The sequence below is a fragment of the Otolemur garnettii genome, unplaced genomic scaffold (genome assembly GCF_000181295.1).
Source record: "Otolemur garnettii isolate 467f Iridium unplaced genomic scaffold, OtoGar3 scaffold00119, whole genome shotgun sequence".
Classification (NCBI taxonomy): Eukaryota; Metazoa; Chordata; class Mammalia; order Primates; family Galagidae; genus Otolemur; species Otolemur garnettii.
In genome coordinates, this window is record NW_003852514.1 from 3,806,731 (window position 1) to 3,831,285 (window position 24,555).

Consider the following 24,555-nt stretch of genomic DNA (forward strand, 5'->3'; position numbering starts at 1 on the left):
AGACTACAGGGGTGAGCCACTGCACCTGGCCTGTTAGAATTTTTAGAAATCCTTTTCATTATTAAATGGCTGTCACCTGGAATTTGACTGATGGCATTATTGCCTCTGGTTCTTAAGAATCACTGCATATTTCTTAGATACCACCTGGAATCAATACAATCAAACCTCCACAGGCGAGACGCATCACCATCTCTACTGGTAATCCTGAGGCAGAAACCCAGTCTGTAGTTTTGGACTGCTCTGGATGTCTTCTTGGAGCTCAGTAAAATTGTACTGGAGTTAACTCTGCCAATGGTAAGAAGAGACCAACTTCACAACAGGAGCTATAGAGTGTGAGCTACAACTTGATGCTCAGTATTTGAATCCTCAGCCCAAACATGTATGCAGAAAACTAGCCCGCCTGTGAAAAAAGATACTGAGGAGAAAAAAAATAGTTTGCCTGGGTACTCTGGTAAAGGAGAACTTAAAGCCAACAACTCTGGACTGAATGGCATTTCAGAAACAGCCTCAGGCCAACAAGGCATTTTAGGTCTCAATTGCTGGAGAAAGTGATAAAAGGGACTAGGTTAGCAGGAGTTACGGGATGTGAAGCGTCTTGAATGCATTATTTTGCTAAGTATATAATTTTAGAAATTTATTTATTATTCACTATATTCATGGCATTGAGCCTCAGGGAATGCCGAAAAGATAATTCTATAAGACTTTAATTAGTATTGTACATGTGGGGTCAATTGCCATTGAGTTAGTTGGTTAAATACACAGAGTGTACAGTGGGTCCAACCTACAATGATCTGACTTTTAATGGTTCGACTTATAATTGTTTGACTTTATGATGATATGAAAGCAATATGCATTCAGTAGAAACTGTCATTTCAATGCCCATACATTGTACTTTTCACTTTAAGTATTTGATAAATTACATTAGTCATTCAACATTTTATTAAACATAGGCTTTGTTTTAGATGATTTTGCCCAACTATAGGCTGATTTCAGCATTCTAGGCATTTTAAGGTAGGGTAGGCTAAGCTGTGATGTTCAGTAGATTGCATGTATTAAATACATTTTCCTTTTATGTTATTTTCAACTTAGGATGGGTTTGTTGTAAGTGACCCCATTGTAAGTCGAGGAGCATCTATATTGAGATGGGCCTTTTAGGCATCACTTGGAACTGAGATACTGATTATGATCTTACTATGTGTCTGCCCTAATTTTGGACTTCAATTCTGATGGCTGGCTTTGGGCCAGTGGTGGTGCATGGAGGTAGCCTGTGTATGTAAGAGAGAAAGAGAGAGAGAGAGAGAGTAGGGCTTTAGTTCCCTTCCTTCCATTAATTACTACATTCTTTTATATGGAAAACTGTTAGCAACAGTTCCAACGTGGAACCTTATGTAAAGTTCCACGCAAACACTCTTTCAGTCTTTGGTTGCCCTTCCAGCTAGATGGCCTTCCCCAAATAATGTTAATATAGAAATTCTGGAATCGCTGATGATTTGAGCCTGGTTTCTGAACTTAGTGTCTTTCTCCATGGACTTATTATCCCGGTCTCTGGCTTGCAATTGCTAGTCTTCCTTCTGCAGAGTAAAAATCTGAGTTTGAATTTCATGTTGGCAGCTAAAGTCCTGGCTGAGGGACATTCCTGGTGGCTCTTGCCTATTTGCACATCCATGTATCTACCATTCCCTAGTTATTGGTTGCACATGAGGACACTTCTTGCCAGACCCTCTGAAATCAATGCCTGGCCTGCTCTCTTGCGTCCCTCTCAGATATTAAACTCTGGCTGTTGGGCTGGATCGCCTCCAGGCATTAGCAGCTGGGTCAGGCTGCCTACCACCTGTCCCACTCCAGGAGGGAAGGACTGGGTTTAAGGACCTGGCCCCTCTTCAGTGCCACTGTCTTCAAGTCCCTCAGTCTACTCAGTTTTAATTGAGTCATGCCTGGCTGTGTTCCAGGATGTGGCCCAGGCAGGGAGAGAAGTTGCATTTAGTTTGCAGGAGGATGGCTTTGTGACCAGCCTCACATTACAAGGACCCTTGGTAACAATTAAGCCACCATTCCAAGAAGCTTATCTGACACCTCAAAAGAACTCCTCCTACATTAACTCATACATGTTATTGCCATTACACCCTCCTTCAGTCTTGATGATGTAATTATCATCAGTATTCCCATCATATAGGTAGGGAAATGATCTCAAGTTTTTCCACTATTAATCACCGCCTGAAATTTATTTTTATTGCATTTCATTCTCAGATTAGTCTTGTCCATGAAAAGAAGTAGTCATTTTTACTAGTGGGAGACACTCAAACAGAGATCTTTTTCCAATCCTGGGCATTCATCGTGTAATTAATAACAAACTTTTTGGGTATGCACGGTTCTTTTCATTCCAAAGATTCCCAAAGCACTTTTACAAGCTTAACTTGGGCTAAATATCCCCCATTACCTCATCCAGCTCTGAAATGTAGCAACCTCTGGGGGAAATTGTGGCAGCTGCTTAACAATGCACAGACACACCGTACCCCAGCATGAACACAGGAGGCTGCTGGGCACAGAGCTCTCTTTTATTTTTCATGGCAAGAGATGCAGATCAAGAGAACAGAACCAGGAAATTGCCTGCAAGTGCTACCATGCTCCATGTGAATGTGCTCTTCATAGAACCTGAGAGGCATAAGGCATGTTCACCCAAGGAGTATGTCCCAGCCAAGCAACCCCTCTGAAGCTCATGGGCAGACAGGGAAAGGATTGGATAAAAAGGTGTTTCTGGGAGGTGGGTTAGAAGGGTAGCCCTTTGGGAAATGTTGTGGATGTTGAGAATTTAAACTCATCCAGTTGGTCTGTGTCTTGTGGGAGCTGCATCTGTCCTCCACTCTTCACTCTGCCCTGTTCCCTGAGAGGCTGACCATTAGGAGTGCCTCCTTGGGGTTCCTCTGCCCTATGGTTTCAGGGCTCAGACAGTGGGTGGAGAATAACGTTACTGGGGTATTCATTTCCCAGTGATAGCGTTCTCTCCCCAAAGCCTCAGTTCTCATGCAAGAGCTCCTGAATGTTGGTAGTGCCAGGGGCATCATTTTCCCTTGTTAGTTCCACTTTAACTCCTCTCCAGCCCAAGTCACCTTTTATAAAGAATCTCTGACTCTCTCCAAATACTCTGTCTGTTCAAGTATGTCATCTCCTGGGAACTGATGATTTGGGATAGGAAAATATATGAGAAAGTCCTGTGAAGAACACATGTTAATGTTAATAGTTAATTTGGATGAACGTCTACCTTGGGCCAGGCAACGTTTACAGGCTTCTCATGTGCAGTCTTCTTTAGTTTATTCTTCATTCAATGGACAGTCCTATCATACCTCCATATTAGGTGTAATCTGGGCTTGAAAACCTAGTGCTCAGAACAGAAGATAATGTCGAACACGAGGAGCTTGAGTTATACTGGAGGGACTCAGAAAGTAAACTATGAATTCATACTGTATACAAATGTCATGGACAAAAGACCGGGTAGAGAGAGAACAGGGAGTCCGAGGGTTGGGGGACCCTGATTTTGTGGAGCGCTAAGGGAAGGCACCTTGTGAGATGGTGCCGTGAGAGCAGAGCTGAAAGTGGCAAGGCAGTCAGCCCTGTGGGGAACTGGGGAAAGGCAAGTATAGTTAGTATTTGAATAATAATGTGCTGAATTTTTAAAAATAAGGCATCAATGAGTTAAATGACTTAAAGGTCGTATACGTAAAAACTGGTAGGGCTGGGACTATCTCATTAGAAAGCCAAGCACAGAGCTCCCTAGTCACCCGATTCAGAAGAATAAATAGTTGTTGAAGGAATGAATGAATGCAGCTGAAAAACCGTGTCATAACTAATCATAACTAGTAATAACTGATGTATGACCATAACTGATCAGAATGTTGTCCTCCTGGGAACTAAGGATGGGACTTTTAGGTTAAACAAGGGCTGATAAGGTTGATTCAATATTAGAAAACCAACAGATGGTTGTAGAACACTGGTTATTCACCTGATATCTTACATATTGTTTTGACTGTAATAGGAGATTAAAATAACAATGGGCTCGCTTGTAAGAAAGAATAGAGGGGGGCAGCACCTGTGGCTCAGTGGGTAGGGTTGTGGTCCCATATACTGAGGGTGGTGGGTTCAAACCTGGCCCTGGCCAGACTGCAACAACAAAAAAATAGCTGGGCATTGTGGGTGCCTATAGTCCTAGCTACTTGGGAGGCTGAGGCAAGAGGATCGCCTAAGCCCAGGAGTTGGAGGTTGCTGTGGGCTGTGACACCATAGCACTCTACCGAAGGCGATAAAGTGAGCCTCTGTCTCCAAAATAGAATAGAGGTGAAACATCTGTAAAGAGGAGACATTTCCTTCAAAGCTGAGACAGAATGCCCCAAAAGAGGTCCCTGTCCCTAGGGCTGAGATCCAGGCCCTGTGGCTCTGTGAATGGCAGAGGAGTCACAGTGCAGGTAAAATGTGCTGGAAATCTGTCTTTAGAGTTTATTTATGAGGTAGCATCTTCCTTGAGGCACTTACCTACACAATTGCCAAGGAGAGTCTCAGGAATGTCTCTCTAATACCCTTCATGACAAAGCATTAGTGCCCTCAGGCAAAGAAAGTACATTTAATGGTCCCAGATGCATTTTCACAGAGCAGGCAAAGAGGATGAATTTGAAGTCGAGAGGTGAAAAATTTGAAAATGAAAGATAACCAGCACAGATAGGACATTTTATCACTTCTAGAACAAAACGGAAAAAATTTGTATGACTTGGATCAGCCAAAGATTTTTTAGATTGGGACCCAGAGAGCACAAACCATAAAAGAAAAAAAACTGACATTTGGACCTCATTACAATTAAAATTTCTTATTCTTTTTTCTGTTGAGAAAATAAAAAGACAATCTATGGGCTAGAAAGATTATTTGAAAAAAATGTATCTGAAAAAGGTATATATACAGAATATGTAATAACTTTCACATATTGTTTTAGAGATCAAATGATGCAATAAATAATGGGCAAAAGATTTGAAGTCATTATACCAAAAAAGATGCATATAGCAAATAAGCACATGAAATGATGCTGAATATCACTGGTTTTAGGCAAATTAAAACCAAACTGGACTATCCATCATTTGCAACAGCTAAAATGAAAATAAGCTGAGGGCAGCACCCATAGCTCAGTGGGTGGGGCGCTGGTCACATGCACTGAGGCTGGCGGGTTTGAGCCTGACCCAGGCCTGCTAAATAACAATGACAACCGCAACAACAACAACAAAAAACAAAATAGCTGGGCATTGTGGTGGACAACTGTAGTCCCAGCTACTCAGGAAGCTGAAGCAGGAGGATCACTTAAGCCCAAGAGTTTGAGGTTGCTGTGAGCTGTGATGTCACAGCACTCTACCAAGGGCAACAAAATGAAACTCTGTCTCAATAAAAACAGAAAAACCAAAACCAACCAAACAAACAAAAAAACAACAGAAAAGAAGCTGACAATATCAAGTAAGGGTGGCGCAGTGAAGTAGAACAACTGGGCTGCTCATTCTTTCTGGTAACTATGTACCATCCAGATTGCACCCTCATTTTTTTGTTATTATAAAAATCTTTGTGAAGATATGCCCTCAAGTCCTGTGGAATTGGAATCCACTCATTTCCTAGGCTGGGAATTGCTGTTTCAGTCTAGATAGGTGTTTGTTTGGCAAAAACTGCCAAAAACTTCTCCAAAGTGATTTCAGTGCTTTCTTACCCACCACGGTATTTAAGAATTCTACTTGCTTCACATTCTCTCTAATAGTTGGTGTTGCCAAAGGAAAAGAAGGCAAACCCTATCAAATAATTGAAAGAGGTTCATTCGCAGCTGAATTTGAGGACCGTGGCCTGGAGCCATACCCCAGCAGTGTTGAGCAAGTGGACTCACAGTGGTTGGTGCCAGTTTGGTCTTATGCATTTCAGGGGGACAGGAATGACAGCTCAAGGCACATAAAGCACTTGCCCAAAGAGGTGGGACAGCTCAAAATGGGAGATTACAGATTAAAGGTGTGGTTTGAAGATTCTTTGATTTGTAGTTGGTTAAAGAAGAGAAGGTTTGTCTAAAGCCTCAATATGTTTTAAGTTAAAGATGTCTGTTAATCAGAGGCAAGCTAGAGGCCATACACCCAGACTCACATGGTGTGCTTTGTTAATTAGTACCTGTGGGTGTGGTTTAAGCTTTGTCTTGCAAAGCCTTCAGTCTGTTAATGAGTTGCACAGGTATCTCCAAGAAAGGAGTGGGGAGTAAGGAGGCATGTCTGACCTCCCTTCTCAAGGTCAGCAATTCTCAGCTTTGGAGTATTTCTGACATTCCCTTGGCCAAGAGGGGGGTCCATTCAGTCAGTTGGGGAGGGCTTAATATTTATTTTAGTTCACAGTACTTTCAGTCTCTAAACTTAACAGTTTAATCTGGGGTAATGGCACACACCTATAGTCCTAGCTACTTGGGAGGCTGAGGCAGAAGAAGAATCTCTTGAGTCTAGGAGTTCAAGTCCAGCCTGGGAAACATAGTGGGACTTGTCTAAAAAAAAAAAAAAGTTTAAAGAACAATTAAAAATTTAAATTTAGCTTTTCTGGTGGGTCTATGGTGATATCCCATTTTGGATTTGATTTGGATTTCCCTGATAAAAAATGATGTTGGCTACATTTTCCTGATAAAAAATGATGTTGGGCACTTTGGGGCCACTTAATATCTTCCATGAAATACCTTTTCAATTTTTTTAACATTTAAAAAGTGAGTTGTTTTTCTTTTATTCTCATTAATTTTAGGTGTTATTAATATATTCAGGATAAGATTCCTTATCAGATATAGGTGCTGAAATTATTTTCTCAGAGGAAATTTTAACTCTTATAGTTTAGATAAAAATATGTGGGCTCGGCATGGTGGTTCACACCTGTAATCCTAGCACTCTGGGAGGCTAAGGCAGGTGGATAACTTGAGCTCAGGAGTTTGAGACCAGCCTAAGCAGTGAGACCCCATCTTTACTAAAAATAGAAAAACTAGCCTGGTGTTGTGGTGGATGCATGTAGTCCCAGCTACTCAGGAGGCTGAGGCAGGATGATCACTTGAGCCCAATGGTTTGAGATTGCTGTGAGCTGTGATGCCATGACACTCTACTCTGGGTGACTGAGTGCAATGCTGTCTCTAAAAAAAAAAAAAAAGAAAGAAAGAATAAAAAAAATGCAGAGAAATACAATCAGTGGTCAATACACATTAATCTTTTTAAAAGAATAGCTAATGTTGATGGGAAGTCTGAAGGAACAGATTTTGACCAGCTGCTGCTGTCTATTCTTACTTTGGTATAATGGAAGCTACTTAGATGGTCACCAAACCCATTTCTTTTTCTTCTTAACAAGATAAAAACTTCAATTCTCAGCCACTCTTTTCATTAGCTATGGCCCTATGACTGAGTTCTAACTAAAAGAATGTGAGTAGAAATAATTTCTTCTGCTTCCAAGTTTGACCCAAGAAATCCTCCTGGATGTCTCTGCTCTGTCTTTGCCACCCTTCCGACTGAGAGGAGAAGACTCTGAAGCTCCAAGCAGGGTTGTCAACCTACGGCCTCAGGGCAGCTTGCTGATTTTGTGAGGATAGGCTTTGCTTATTTGTGGTGCTGGATGTCATGGATATCATAAAAAGTATGCATGGACCTTTTTTTTGCTAAGGAGATTTCATTTATGTTTGTGTATCTAATGTGTGGCCCAAGACACACATTAAGACAACTCTTACTCCTTCAATGTGTGCTAGAGACAAGAAAAGATTAGAGACACCTGCCTGAAAGAAGATGGAATCACAAGGTGGAGGTGCCTGGTTCCCTGAGAGACTGAGTGGAGCAGAACTTCCCTCCCCACTCCCTTCCACACTGGACTGTCAAATGGACTTGATGGGAGCGAGTAATACCTGGCTAATGTGTAAGTTTTCTGATAGTTTAAGTTTATCTCTTCTAGCACCTGATATTACTCTAATTAATAGACTAAGGCATTGAAATCACCTTCTTGTGGAAACTCTGCTTCCTGAAGCAGTGGGAGTTATTTTATTCTTTCATTTCCAAGCCATGGCTATCATTGTACCTCCATTTCTGCAGTTATTTTAAGACTATATTTTTCATCAGTGAAATCATTTGGTAGAGAAGGGGAGAAAAAAAAATTATGGTGGAATGAATCTGTCCACTTCCTCATTGTAGCCAGCAATGTGGTCTAGTGAAGCTGAGGTGATGAAGGGTGGAATATACCTATACTAAGCTCTGATTTGCACTTTCAAAGGAAGCCCACTTCTGGGTGGGAGAATTGTGTGGTTACTATGTCAAGGCAGCTGTTTTGATCACTTTCACTTGAGGACATCACTTGCCCAACTGAGAAATGCTATATTTGTTGGAAAAGCACCCTACTCTGTGGCTTCTTGTGACAGTAAAAATTCTAATTATTGCAGTTATAGAATTGAAATTGTCAGGAATCTGCCTTTAGGTAGAGGTCATGATCAATTCAAGTCTTGTACCAGAAGATACAGTAGCCATAAGAAGATTGTTCTAAGAATGAAAACAATAATAAAAAAAATCCACCTATTGATACATTAAACAAATAGTTTAAAATGTGTCATCAAAAACACCATACTCTGAATCATAAAACAAATGTTTGAATTTCAGTTTCCATTCTGGCATCTAAGGAGGATAGAAGTTGTTACTCCATCCCACTGACAAATAAAAAGCTGAACAAGGCAAACCACTGCCCCCCCAGTTAAAAGTCCAGACAGGCAGGTGCAGAGAATCACAATTCATTGAAGTGGAAACCCATGAGCAGAAACCTTCATGAGCACTGATAGCTGGAGGCTCAGAGTGGCAAGCTTGGGAGTTAGGACTTGCAGAGGGGCACGGTCTAGCTGGATACAGCCACACTTCTGTGACTATCATCCTCAGAAACTCTATTATGTCCTCACAGTGAAGATCACGGAAAAATCACCTAGCGTTTCCAGCAGAAGGAGGGGACAAATAACTGCTCTGGAATATGTCAGAGCATTCTATTCTTAATAAGCCCTGCCCTCAAGAGAATCAGCAGTAGACCCTCCATAGCTGACCACCTCCCTACAGTGACCACCGCCTTAAGTTGAACTAACTTTTTTTTTTTTTTTTTTGCAGTTTTTGCCCAGGGCCGGGTTTGAACCCTACACCTCTAGTATATGGGTCGGCGCCCTATTCCTTGAGCCATAGGTACCGCCCATTAAGTTGACCAATTTTCATAGACTGGACCTATACTGCATGTACATATCAGTACAGTAGGCCTAGTTCCTTATGTTGGCCACCTCTGTATGTTGACCAGTTTGTTATAGTCCCTTAGATGGTCATTTTATAGAGGTTCTACTGTATTTTATCAAAGCCTAACCTTCTGGGATTTCATCAGTGCCTAATAGGTATGGCAGAAAGGAAATACCATTCTGCCCCATAAGGTGGGGTGGGAGATTAAGAAGCACTGATGGAGTTTACAGTCCAGGGGCTCAGATTCACTAAATACCCAGGATGTTTTTCCTGCTTCATACCTTCCACCACATCACCAGAGGCCTGTTTACCACAGTTTCTTTCATTTACTACATCTTGTCTAGTTTTCACCAAAAAATTACAAGGCATACTAAAAGTAAAAATATTCCCTATTTTCTTCCAAATCTCAACCCTCATTTCCAAAGTAGTTGTACCATCTTATGAGAGTTTCATTTGCTCTCTGTCCTCACCAACACTCAGTATGGTCAATCATTTTAAAGTTGGCCATCTCATGATCCCATGGTAGTCCTGTTTTTTGATTTTTTAAATGTACAGTGGCTTAGCTTCCTCTCGGTCTCATGTTTTCAGAAGGGGATGGCATGCTTGACCCATGAGGAACAATGCCAGTTTATGCCTATTGTTCTAGTGACATGATTCACAAGAGCCTTCTCTGGCCTTCCAAATTGTCAGGGTCTGGTTGGCAAAGTCTGGGATCCCTCTACCTCTAGCCCAGCTGGCCATGTCCTCAGGCTATCCTTATAGGCAATGGCTCATAAATGGTTTCTGAAATAAAGAGGTTTCCTACTTTATCTGAACATTTTTTTTTTCCCAACAGAATTGGATTACAAGAGGAAAGGGCTGGCATCATGTAACCTAGTGCTACCAGGGCTGTTCTTTTCATCCAGTGGGAAGAGCTTGCTTGACAGTGCAACCAACAAAGAGGAAAGCAGAACCCAGAGATGGAGGGAGGCTGCCCATGTCCTGATGACACCCTTTGACCTTGGAGTCCCAGTAATTTCCACAGTCTTGCTGTGAACCTACAACAGCTGTAAGATACAAAGTCTATTAAAGAATAGGAATTTGTACTAATGCACTAATGTACTAATGATCTGGCTGGCTCATAGAAAATTTGCCCTGTTGGACCTTAATTATTTTTCCATATGTCTTGGCAAGTGGCATCAGTGTGGTAGTCACATCTCCATTCTGACTGAATGAGTGTCATGGAACATCTAAAAAAAAAGAGAGAGAAAATGCCATGCTCATTGGCAGAAAGAGCATCTCTGTCCAAGGTTAATATTAATATTATTATGCTAATATGATTGGGTGATTTAAAAACATTTAAATATTTACTTCATCAGAAATATGTATATATATTTAGAAATGGGATCTCTCTCTGTCATCCAAGCTGGGGTACAGCAGCACAATCATAGTTCACTGCAACCTCAAACTGCTGGACTTAAGTGATCCTTTTGCTTCAGCCTCCTGGGTAGCTTGCCTCAATCTCAAACTGCTGGGCTCAAGCTGATTTTCTTGCCTCAGCCTCCAGGGTACCTCCTGGGTACAGGCTTATGCTACATGCTCAGATAATTTTAAAAAGCATTTTTTTTTTTTTTCAGAGACGGTGTCTCACTTTGTGGCCCAGGCTGGTATTGAACTTACAGCCCCAAATGATCTTCTCCACCAAAGGATTGGGATTATTGTCACGAGTCACTGCACCCAGCCCATTTAATAAGCAAATTGTTTATACAGGTATATATAGTTTTTATTTCTTCTTTGACATTGAAACTGTTTAAAAGGCCATTATATAACTTCGTATGTCAAAGAGGAAGCAAAAATTATATATTTAAAAGACCATTATGGGTCTGGTGTGGTGGCTCACGCCTGTAATTCTAGCACGTTGGGAGGCCAAGGTGGGTGGATTGCTTGAGCTTAGGAGTTTGAGACCAGCCTGAGCAGGAGTGAAACCCTGTCTCACTGAAAATAGAAAAACTGAGGCAAGAGGATCACTTGAGCCCAAGAGCTTGGGGTTGCTGTGAGCTTTGACACCATGGCACTCTACTCAGAGTGCCAGAGTGAGACTCTTCAAAAAAATAAAACAAAAAATTATAAAATTTCTAATTCAAGGAATTCTTTATTTCAATCTTTACTGTTACTTCTAGTTTTATTTTATTGAAGGCAGAGAATATGTTTTTTCCAAATACACTGAGATTTAATTTGTGGCTTAAAATAAGATCATTTTCTAAAAAACTACTAATAGACAAATGAAAATTTCTGTTTGTTTGGTAAAAAGTTAAAAATATGTCTTTTAAATAATTCATATTTGTTCCATTGGGAGATAGCCATAATCCTGAAAGACACAATCCTGAGTGTTGAAATCCTGAAAGATCAAAATCCCTAAAGTCTAAACTCTCAAAAGTCACAATCCCAGAAGATCAAAATGCAGAAAATATAATTATAGAAATAATTTTAAAAATCTTTTAAATATTTTTATTCACGTTTTAAAAAGGAGATTTATTGAGAAAATAAAAACACAATAGCACATTTCACAGGCTACTTTTCACAATAAAATAGGCAATAATAACACACATTTCTGCAAGGGATAAACACTCAGGTATACTAGCAATGGTCACATAGTATAACAGTTATAAACAGAGGAACTGTATGCATAAAGAAATAGGTCAAAAAGCAGAATGTATGAACACATATCTCTATGGTTGGTAATTGTGCGAGCCCAGCTTTAAGGCTGCAGTCGTTGGAAATCCCATGAGGGACAACCTAAATTTTTTGACAAAGCTGACCAGTGATGAGTCACCAATGCCACATCACCACCAAATAAGTCACACAATGAGCCAAGATATTGAGAAATTTTATCTTTCACAACTTCAGATGTATGAAAAGGATATCTCTTCATTTACTGGGGAAGTGTCACTGTTTTACGTACACACACAGTGCTTGCACTCAAATCGACTCTGTGCTCATGGACTTGCATGGAGTCACATTTGCACAAACTGTATAAAGCAAATTAGAGCTCTCTAACAGTCTTTACACAGTTTATATCTCCAGTATTGGAAGTGATGTAAAGACGGAATTCATAGCCTAACAAATTGTAAAAATAATGCTGATGATTTAAAATAGTGACAAAGAAACTGAGAAAGGAAAAGGAAAAACTAAAAAAATCAAAGTGTATTACAACGATAGGATTATAAATAATTGCACACAAATAGTCCATGAGCTGGATGACTTTCACAATCGTTAACTATATTTTCAAGTCTTGCATCACGATAATAGCTGCCCTTCATCTGCTAGAACAGGGCCTGTCTCCGAGAGTACATTCACCTTTGTTTTCCACATGGCACTGCTTTTTGAAATTCTTCTGATTTCATATACACCTGCTGAACACTTCCTATTAAAGTTTTCTATCTTCTGTGCCATGTTGCTATGCCATTTTGAGTGCACAGAAATTCATTCTTGTGCCCTCATGTACAAACCACAAATTTGGCAAAACAATACTTGTGATCAAACAGCAATACCACTTCCCTGTTGAAGTCCTATCACCTCCCCTGATAACCAGCTGTGTCATCCTTTAAGTAAGTGCCTTCGTATACCACCAAGCACATAATTATTTTTGAACCAGTAACTAACTTTGGGCTTTCCAGGCAAATGTGGTTTAAATACATTAAAAGCTCCTGGAATGCCATCAGTTGGAAGGAATGCCAATGCAGGCAAATGACACATTTTTAAACTCAAGTTTTTCATTTGCCGTATGGCGTGGCCAATCCACTCAACTGAATTTTCTGCCAAATGCATTGGGCTGAATGGAAAAAGCAATCTTTATTGGTAATACCTTCAAATTTACTTCTAGAAGCCTGATGGCACCTAATTCTTAATCTGTCATAGTGCTTTGGGGATTCAAAGGAAATCCATTTTCTTCTGCATAAATGCCGTAACATGATAATCGATTTGCCTAGCATGATGCGACCATCCTGTGATTGTGACTTCTGGGATTTTAAACATTAGGAATTTTAGACTTCAGTGATTTTGTTGTTTCAGAATTTCAATGTTTGGGATTATAGCATTCAGGATTGTGTCTTTCAAGGTTATGATCCAAACCATTACATTAATAAAATTTTTTATAATCATTTAAAATGTTTTTCTACTTCCTTGACAAAGGCTGAAAGATGTGTTCATTTCTTCCACTATTATGCTTTTCGTATTTTATTTTATTTCCCTTTTTATTGTAAAACACCTTCACATAAGACTATTGCCACACAAATCTTTATAATTAACATATTTTTATTGTGAATTGTACTTACAAACATAAAATGACTGCTATGTCACCTTACTACATATAACATAAATTATACATCGGAATTATTATTTGACCTCAGATTTTTATGTTGCCATTTGTCTTACCTTGTATACATGCTTGACTTTTTTTTCCTTTGGCTTATTTTATTTACTTGTTTTATGGTGTCTTGTGAACCCATAGAGCTAGATTTTATATTATTTCTCTACAAATACATCTGAGAGATTTTTCTCCTAATGAGAAGTCTAGACCACTTATGTTCAGTGACCTACTTGATATGTTTGGTCTGATTTTTTTTTTCTCTTTACATTTTCATTTCCCTGTTCTGTATTTTGCTGTGTGGATTGTGGTTTTTCATTTCAGTTAATATTGTTCAGTGTTTTGGAGCATGTATATGGTGGATAGCTTTTGGGATACCTTCTCAGACCATGCCCCCTTGCCAAGAGTGTTCCTCCACCCATACGGGTTAGCTCTGGGCAACCATGTTTGTGTAATACGACCCTACGACATTGGCGCTGGTCAAGTGAACCAGAGGGAGATGTCTGACTCCAGCTGGGCTGATCAGAATCTCTCTGCTAGGGATCAGATCTCTCAGTCTCTCTTGGGGTTCTCTCTAGAAGTCAGACAGTATAGAAGCTGGAACTCTGTTTGAGTCTGTACCATTCATAGTGGAAACTGAAGAGAAAGAAAAGAAGTGAAGTAGAAGTAGAGACGTATCCAGAAGTATCCTGGAGAACTGAGAGGGCAAGAGGGCTGGGGATGGACAAAGAGAAGGAGACAGAGAGGGGAGCGAGACTGGCTGAGAATCACAGTGGTTCTCTGCTGTCTGAATCCAGCACTTCATGGATTCTGCCACATTTCTGGTCCTTAGATAGTATGAGATGTCCCAGTCATATTCCAATGGCACCAACTTGGTATTGGCTTTCGGGCATGTTTAAAGTGCCTCTTTTTTCCCCCAAGATGTGACACGTGGGTGCTTCCAGGAGGACTCATCTTCCTGAAGTTCACTGACATGGAAAATGCATCCTCAGATGGCCTCCTGCTGCACCCTTCTCTTTGGTTCCCGGTTCTCTGCAGCCCACAGCCACTCCGACATTCCCATCACTTCTCCTGATGACCCAGCTGGGGTCCTTCTTTAAGAATATGACAGGCTGGATCTTTCCCTCACACACGCCTGGCCCTCCTCTGGTTCACAAGAAACACGCACCTTTCGCTCCAGTCCTGCCACCATCCAAGGCAGTTGGAGGAAGCCCTGCGCTCTCCCTGAGGGTTTTCTTGCAGCTCCCCTCACTAGGCTTGGGGTGAGGGGAAGCATCTGTCCCATGGAAGGAGCAGAAATCACAGCACCCCGACAGCTCTTTGTACAGTAATATTCTCTGGCATTTCTAGCTTTAAATTTCAGTGAGCATCAGGACACTGTTGAGCAAGGGACCACAAAATTAGAGATTGGCCACCACCTTTCCAGATTCTTCTCAGGTGACCAGCCCTTTACTTTGGAACATAGAAGGAGACAGCGACTATTGACTGAGGCGATATCCATTTCTACAAATATAGCAGACACATATGCATGATATTTTCTAAGTCCTGTGCACTCCCTCAGAATAAAGGGTCATTATTTATCCAAAATACATGTAATGAATAGGTTCAGTTGGAAATCTTTCAAAACTCATAATGATCTGAATGGTTGAAAGGTTAATTCATTCATTGACTGTTTTTCTCTCGCTTGGCTGATGTTTCTTTTAAGATTAAAGTGAATAACGCTCCATAACATCTTCTATTTGCTTGTTCTTTAGTATTTACAACATGAATTCAGATTAATAATTTTATTTTATCTTTACAGCAATCCTTCAGGGGCTAACCTCATACTGCAGAGAATAAAGTTAGCATGAAGAAACATTACTCCAGGTCTATTGGCTTGAAGTTGAATGCTCCTTATTTTACACTGCTACTTGCTTAAATAAATACATAAATACTGTTGAAAACAACAACAGCAGCAACAACAAGGGCAATGGAGAGCCTGCCTGAAAAGAGATTCCAATTACTGGTCACGTCTGAGTGGAGGGGGCTATTATTCACAGTTCAGTCTCAGCCACGAGTGTTGTGGCCCATGGCAGCCGGCAGGGAGGTCAGGAGTGGAATGAATTAAATTCCCCTCTCTATGCCAATGGACCAGGATTCCTAGTGAGGTAGGAGCAGGGCAGGGAAAGCATGTAGGAATTTTCTTTCCTCAGACCCCCAAACAAAAGCATCTCTATTTGTAAAGCAGTCTGATCGGTAAAGAAGGGCTCTGCAGGTTCATGAAGTTGTGAAGACCACGCTCATCTCAAAGTCCAGTAAATAAGACACAAAACTACAAAACATGAGCATCTTGACTTCCCTGCACATCACGCTCCTGGCCTTTGTCCTAAGCCGCGGATTCCCGCCCAGGTCCAGCGCGATCCCACAGGAAGGAAAGTGCTTACTTACTACGCACGGGGCCTCCTTCCCCATCACTTCAGCTCAGTTTTCCCACCCAACCACTGTTTTGAATTAAGATTAATAAGTACATTTGAAATTGAAATCATCTTTTCCCCCTGGACTTCCCCCTTGCTCTAAATTTCCAGCCCAGTCTCAAGGCATGATAGACACATACACAATTCATGTAGGGAATAAATTCATTTTCTCCTTCATTGTGCTTTTCCCATCTGCAGCTTCCTGGCACCTCGAAGCTTTGAGATAGGATTCCCGGGCCACTCTGACTCCCACCTGAGTCACCGAGCAGTGTGTTTTGTAAGTTCCTCTAAGTAAGCTGATAAAGGTCTACTTCCCCTTTTTATTGGTTGTGTAAGATTCTATTTTGCCGATATTCCAAAATTTGTCTAACCCTTTCCTGCAGTAGCACATGGTCTTTCCACAGTTTCTGTCTTTATAAACAGATCTGTGATCGGCATCTTTGTCCCGTGTTGCTTTCTGTGTTTATGCTTGCATTTCTATGAGATGGATCCCCGGGAGTCAAATGCTGAGCCAAAGGGTATGTCTGTTTTCAAGTTTCATGGGTGTTGTCAAATTGCTTTCCCAAGAGGCTGAAACAATTTATATTTCCCACTGCGACGGATGAAATTCTCTTTTCTGCGACATCCGTGGTATGTTCACCTATTAATTTTTACCAGTCTGATGGTTAGAAGTGATATTTGGTTATTATTAATTTGTAATCTCCTAGGCTGTGAGGGAGGTGGAGAATGGGTCCATATGTTTAATGGGCTTTATTATTTTCTTTATTTGGATTTACTCTCCTATGAGGTATCTGTTTATATTCTTTGTTCATTTCTAATGAGAGTTTTGTCTATTCATTATCAACATATAAAAGTTCTTTCCTAATGTTGAGATTAACCTTTAACCTGCCATCCACGTCACAAATATTATCAGATTTGACTTTAATATATAAACTCAACTTATCCTTTCTATTAAATTTTAAATATGTTGTTTTCGATCAAAACATGTTCTTCTCTCCTTGATGGCATATTTATATTTTAACATTTATTAGTTTAAATCAACTTGGATTCATTTTCTGTATAAGGTGTGAGGAAGAAAGTTACTTTATATTTTTGAAAGATTAAATATCTTCTTAACAACATCCATTGAATCCTCTTTTCTGTTCCCACTGATTTACAATAACACTTTAATTATGTTTAAAATTCTTATGTGTTTTAGGGCCTGCTCATGGGCCTGTTATGACTCAGCAAGCCAGCTATTTTTATAATCAATTTAAATGTTTCAAATTTGGTAGGATAAATTCTTTCTCTCTTCTCCCACTTCATCTTTTAAAACAAGATGTGAGAAATTTTAGGGTACTGATTCAGATGAACTTTGGAATGGCATCTTCAAATTTCAGTAGGATTTTGATTAGAGTGACGTTACTCATATACACCAATTTAGGTACCAGGAGCGTCTTTGGCCACTAGAAACAAACATGATCTATTCGGACAAGCCTGGATTCAGGCCTCAGTTTTTTTATTTAGTTTTCTTTATATTTATTCTTAGAGGTACTCTTATATTTTTAATAGTATTTTTTTGTCTTTGTGAAAAAAATTTCCTCATTTTTAAAAGCATGCTTAAATACACTTTAAATTTCAAAGACATTTTAAAGAAAAAAGTATTAATAATTCTATGCCATAATGCTACGGAAGGAAATATAAGGGCTTGGGAAGAATTGAAAAGTGAAATTCATTGAAATTGTAATAAATGATTCCAACGAGACATCTGTTTGAATAGGGCAACCGGCTAGCAGCCTCCGCCGTATTCTCCTGATGTCTCCCTAAAATATCCTCGAAGACACAGGAAAGGTTGAAAATGTAAAATGAACCTGAAAACTAAGACAGGCAGCTGACCTAATGTTAGCTTCCGAGAGGAAGTGACAGTAATTACTTGTCAGATGACATGGGACTGAGAAAAAGGCAGTCAGGGCTTATCTCATGGAAGATTGTGGCTTTGCTTAATGAAGCAGAAACTGCAAAGAGAGGAAGGTGCCTCTCATTTTCCCACCGTGTAAACCAACCAGGAGGCGAGGGGTTAGGCCTTGTGCCAGAAAAGGAAATGGGGCAATCATTCTGCCTCTAAGATGCCGATTGTGGAGTAGACCAGCACACTGTCCGCTCCTCTGCTTCTTACTCTGTCTCTCTTCTTTTTATTTATTTAGTTATTCAAAGACCTAGAGAAAGAGTCAACCAAACCACGGGCAGCCAGTCTTAGCGGGTCCTCAGGTGCCGCTTTGTGAAGCAGGGAGCTGCTGCTTTAGCATCTTTCTGGCTGATTCCCGCCACCCCATCTCTTACGGTCTTTCCCTCTTCCACCAGACACGCCTTTTAGGTGTTGTGGGGCAACAGGTACAGAGGGATGTGTTCCCGGCACACTCCCATGGCCTCAAGGCAAGTCCCCTCTCTTGCTTTACTGTTTACTTGTTTATCCACCTTCTCCATTCCTCACTCGCATTCCTATTTCCTAGTGGTCCTCTTGTTTTGATTGGGTATCCTGAGATTCTAGATCAAATACATCAATTTTGTTTTTATTGTTTATGCTTTTGGCATCGGGTGTAAGAAGGCCTTTCCAGATGCTTGCTTCAGGTAGACTGCTATCAACAACTATACAAACTATAAAAAACCCCAAACAACTATTCACAGGTGTTGGGCAACCACCAACACAGGGCTGTGATTCTTGAGAAATGAGAAGCATGTGAGGTTCTGGCCTTTTCCCAAGGAGACGTGGTTTTTCCAAACTATGACACAGAAGCACGGAGCCCAAGCATACAGTAGCAATCTCACATGATGGAAGAAACAGAGATAGGAGTTTGGGATTGGTAAAATGGCTGGGATTTGGGTGGCAGGGCACTGGAGTGGAGGAAACCGTAGAAAGGAAGCTCAAAAAAAAATAATAATCTGTTTGAAATTGTTGCTTGTTTCCTTGGCCAACTCCAAAGCTATGCATGCCTAAGACGAGAAGCCAAAAGCTGAATGGACCCTTCAGAGGTCAGAGAGTAGGGATACAGTAAATTTCTGACTTGTTCAGAGTTGCAAAGACTTTAGCGAATACCTTTGAGAGCCCAGAAAGAACATTCCCTTGGACAATGTTTTTCAACCTTTTTTATCTCATGGCACACTTGAACCTATAGTTAAACTTCCCCAGGACACATAAATTATGCTGATTAAAAAAAGAGTTAAAAAAGAATATACTTACTGTGCTTTGAACTTTCTTTGAAAATAATTTTGTTAATGATATCTAAAAATTTTTGCAGCACACCTAAGATCCTCTTACAGCACACTGGTTGAAAATTGGTGCCCTCCATTAAAGGGCAGTGTCCTAGGAATAAAACAAGCCACTGAGACCAGGGCAAGGGAAGCGAGGTGCTCAGGGTGCAAACTTGCATGCCCCTGAGAGTGGGGCCTCTTTTAGCTCTGCTCTGAGGGCCTCAGTTGCCACATCCTAGAGTTGGCCCCACAGAGAAGGACTTCATAGAGCTTAGGTATAAATGATACACTGAAGATGACACAGGAAAAGAGCGATAAAAATGAGTGAAAAAAAGGCCTATTTTGATATAGATTTTTTTTTTAAATAACCAAATCAACATTTCAGAATTGAAATATCTGGACTTTTTTTTTTTTTTTTTTTAATGAGTGAATAGCAACAGAATAGTGGGGCAGAGAAAGAGTCTGAATTCAAACACAAGTTGATAGAAAATAGACAAATGAAATCATAGAAAAAAAAAAAGAAAAATGAAACACCAAAAAACTATAAACAGAGGGCAAGAACAATGTGAAATATAGTGAAAGGTTTAACATACATGGAAATGAAGTTCTCCAAAAAGAGGACAGAAACTAAGAATTAAATTACTATAGAATTCAAAACCAGAAATACCAATAGAAAAATCTTTCAGAATTGCTAAAAACAGTATACTTATAAATGACCCTTATGTCAAAGAAAGAAATTGTAACAGAATTTAGTTAATTATTCAGAGCTGTCAGATTATGAAAATACATTGCAGGAATTGGAGGATGCAGTAGAGTTTATAAGTTTAAATGCATGTCTTAGAAAAAATAAAGTCTCAAAAACAATGACTTAAACATTCAATCCAAGAAGTTAGACAAAGAAAGCAAATTAAATCCAAAGAAAGTAAAAAAGAAGAAATAATAAAATTGGGAGTAAAAATAAATTAAATAGAAAAGAGACATACAATAGAGAAAAGCAATCAGGACAAAAGTTTGATCAAATGTTTTATTAAAAATGTTGATAAATCACAGTAAGACTACACAAGGAAGGAAAAGGGAGAGAGAAGCACAAATTACCAACTTCATGCATATAAAAGGAACATGGTTATAGATCTTTAATATTTAAATAAAGATGTGCGGATACTATGAGGACCTCCACACTATTAAGTTGAAAACTTAAATCAAATGAACAAATTCCTTTGGAGAAAACATCACAAGGAACAGAAAAAGAAATATAAAAATTGAAATATTCTACACTTTCATAAAATGAGTAAAGTATCTTCTAACAAATAAAACTTCTGGATCAGATGGCTTTGCTATTGAAACCCTCTATAGATTTAATAAAAATATCAACCTTACACAAATTCTTTGTGAGAATTAGAGGGAAAACACCTTTTCATCATTTTACAAGGCCAGTATAATCTCGACACTCTGACCACATAAGGGCACAGCAACGAAGGACAATAAAAGCCAATGTCTCTTATGAACATAGGTGCAGAAATCTTACACAAAATGTCAGCAATGTAAAACAAGAGATGATACATCACGACCGAGTAGAATTTGTTCTAGGACTGAAACTTGCTTTTAACATTCTAAAATCAATGTAATTCCTCCTATCTACAAATTAAATTATGAAATCACCTCATTTGATGCAGAAAAGGCAATTTATTAAGTTCAACACTGATTCATCATAAAACTCTGGATAAACTAGGACTAAGAAAGAACTTTCTAATTTTGATAAAGAATATCTATAAAAATTACGATAATGATAAACTCAGTGGTGAAATATTGAACACATTCTCCCTGGTTCAGGAATGAGACAAGGATGTCCCCCATTACAACTTACATTCAACATTATGCTAGATGTTCTGCTCAGCTCAATAAGGTTAGACAAGAAGCAAATATATAAAGGTAGGAAAACATTGCAATAGTCCTTATTCTCGGATAACATGATTGGACAGAAAATTCAAAGGAGTCTAAAAATTATTATAATCAATAAGTAAATTTAATAGGATTTTTGAATTCAAGGTCAACAGGAAAACAATATTATTTCTGTGTAATAGCAATAAAAAAATAGAAAATAAGCTAAAATGCCATTTGTAATATACCAAGAGATATGTAAGACCTCTACACTGAAAACTGAAACATTGGTGATATTAAAGAAGACCTAAGTAAATAGCATAATATCTGTTTTTTGCTGTGTATGAAATTACCACAAACTTAGCACACGTTCCTCCTTTCAAAGGTTCTGTGGGTCAGAAACTTGGGCACAGCTTAGCTGGGTTCTATACCTCAGGATCTTACAAGTTTACAAACCAGGCAATGGTAGGCAGTGTTCTCATTTGAAGATCTGACTAGAGAAGAATTGGCTCTCACACTTGTTTGGGTTATTAGCAGAAGGTTTCCTTATAGTCATAAACTTTGAGCAGCTTTACTGGCTATTTGCTGGAAGTCATTCTTAGCATCTGTGGACTGCCCACAGTTTCCGCCATGTCACCCTCTCTTCAGACAGCTTGCAAGGTGATGGTTTGCTGCTTCAAGATCAGTAGGAAGGCAGGAGTAAACGTGAACGCAAGACCAAGTGTTGTATGTTGTACTGTAGTCATAGCAGGGACAGCCATCACCTGTGTCATATTCTATTGGTTAGGAGCAAGTTTCAAGTCTCCCACACACAAAAAATGAAGGATTATAGAGAAAAATGAATCCCAGAGGGTGGGGATCATGAAAGCCATAAATAGCTATGTGTACCACGTCCATGGATTGAAAGATTTAATGCTGTTAAAATGGTGATTATTTTCAAATTAATTTATAGATTTAGAATATAATAATTGAAATTCTGGCAATTTTTGATGTTGGCAGATTTCCAAATGATACAATTTTAAAATTATAGAGACATACAAAGGCTTTAGAAGAGGCAAGGCAATCTTGAAGAGAACAAAGTTAGAAGATTTTCACTACCAGATTTCAAATCCTACTATGAAGCTATAGTAATTTGGATATAATGATATTAACATGAGGATAGACAAATATTTCACAGAATAGATCAGATTAGTCCATAAATAGACTTGCATATATCATTTGATTTATAACAAAGGTACTACTTTAATTCAAGGTGAAAGCATGATATTTTTAAAAAACAGCACTAGAGCAATTGTATATTGATATGAAGAAGATGAGCTTTGACTCCCTACTTTACACTACAGAATAAATTCATGGTGGACTTAATCAAATAATACGTAGATCCTCTTAAAGAATATGCAGAATAATATCTGCACCACCTTGGGGTAGAAGAGATATCATAACCAGAATCCCAGAAACATGAAATATAAAGGAAAATTATATTTTCAACTTTGGTTTAATTATGAAATTATATTTATCATACAATGTCATTAAAAATATAAGTAAGCAATTCATAGACTAAGAGAAGATATTCACAATACATTTATCTGTCAAAGAACTTGTGTTCAGATAATAAAAATACAATCAAAAAAGAAAAGACAGCTGTTTATTAGAAAATGGAAAAAAATCTTGAAAGGGCACCTCCCACAAAAAGATATTTAAATGAATAAGCCAGTTTTACTAGTCATTAGGGAAATATAGATTAAAACACAATGTGATACTTCTACAAATTGACCAGAAAATCTAATATTGAAAAGATTGAAAATATCAAGTGTCAGTCATGATGTATAGCAGTTGGAACTGATCATGCCTGGTTGGTGGACAGTGACCTTGTTCAAACACTCTGGGAAACTGACAATTTCATCACCTTGACCAAATGCCTACCCTGTGACTTTACAATTCTACTCTCAGGAATAAACCTGATAGAAACAAGTGTACATGTTCACAAAAAGAAATATGCAAGAGTGAATAAAACAGTTTTTATATAATGACCCCAAACTGGGAAAAGACTCAGTGTTAGCTGGAGAAAGGATGCACACATGGTGCTGTATTCACGCAGTGGAGCACCGTACAACAATCAAGAGAACAAACTGGGATGCGCAGATGAAGCTCACTGACATTTCGGTAAGCAAAGGAAACCAGACTCAAAAGAGAATATATTCCTAATTATGTTTATAATATTCAACAAAAGTCAAAATTAATACGGTGTTAGATATTGGAATAGTGGCCAGAAATGTTTTTTTCCCAGGAAAGAGCCCAATGGAACTTTTGGAGATGGTACAGATATCTATGTTTTGATCTTTGTGGTGATTACATAGTTGCATATATTTGTAAAAATTCATCTTTATACCTATGATTTTGCACTTTATGTGAATTACATCTCAATTAAAAATAGAAAAAATATAAAAAGCAAAAAAAAGCATTATGTAATCAGATTTTGCTAACATATTCTTATTTTGAAAGTTTTCTTATTTTGAAACAACAGTGCTAAAAATAGGTGTGGTTTATTTAAGAAAGTACATAGAACTCCACTCAGTAGAAACAGACACAAAGAGAAAGACTTGGTCCTATTCTAGAATTTTGGCTAATACCATACATGTGCCTAGAGGCAACATTTGTATGTGGTTTTAGGTTAGGATCCAGTTTTATTTTTCTTGTGTAGTTATCACCTTCTTCTATGGTCTTTAAAGTAATCTTCTTGTTTATAATGCATTAAATTTCATTAATACATGGGTCTATCATCAAGTTCCCAGTTCTATTTTATTTACTTTTTTTGCTAAAGGTCTGTGATATGTTTTAATATCAGGGAGAACAAGTTCTCCATCTCAAAATTATCTCCTAGTTAAAATTAAATTAGTTATTCATAGATCTTTTTCTCCAAAAGACATTTAGAATAAATCTATTAAGTTCTCAAAACTTTCAGCTAGAATTTTGATTGGGATTGTACTGAATTGTGCTATTGTTTCAACTCCTTATTTTTTTATGTTTTATATTTCACTTGGTTCTCTTTATGACTTCTTCTTGCTTCATATTAATAATATGGCCCCCTTATGCCTTAGAAGTATTATTCTTATTTCAAATTCATTGCTCAATGATGCAATAATTCTCCTGTTTGCAATATGCTTTTTGCATTTGTTATTTTTGAGATGGCTGCATCCTTCTCTTGTCTGCTCTTTTAGACTATGACTAGGTTTCCCTGGGAATATCAGCTGCCCTATTCTGTACCATGCACAGAGGAAGAGCCGAGGCATACGCTCTAGTTCCCATCACATTAGATAATTTAGAGGAGCAGAAGGGGGATCCCACAGAATGCCACCGATTACCACCTCTTTGCTGTCACTACACAAGTCAA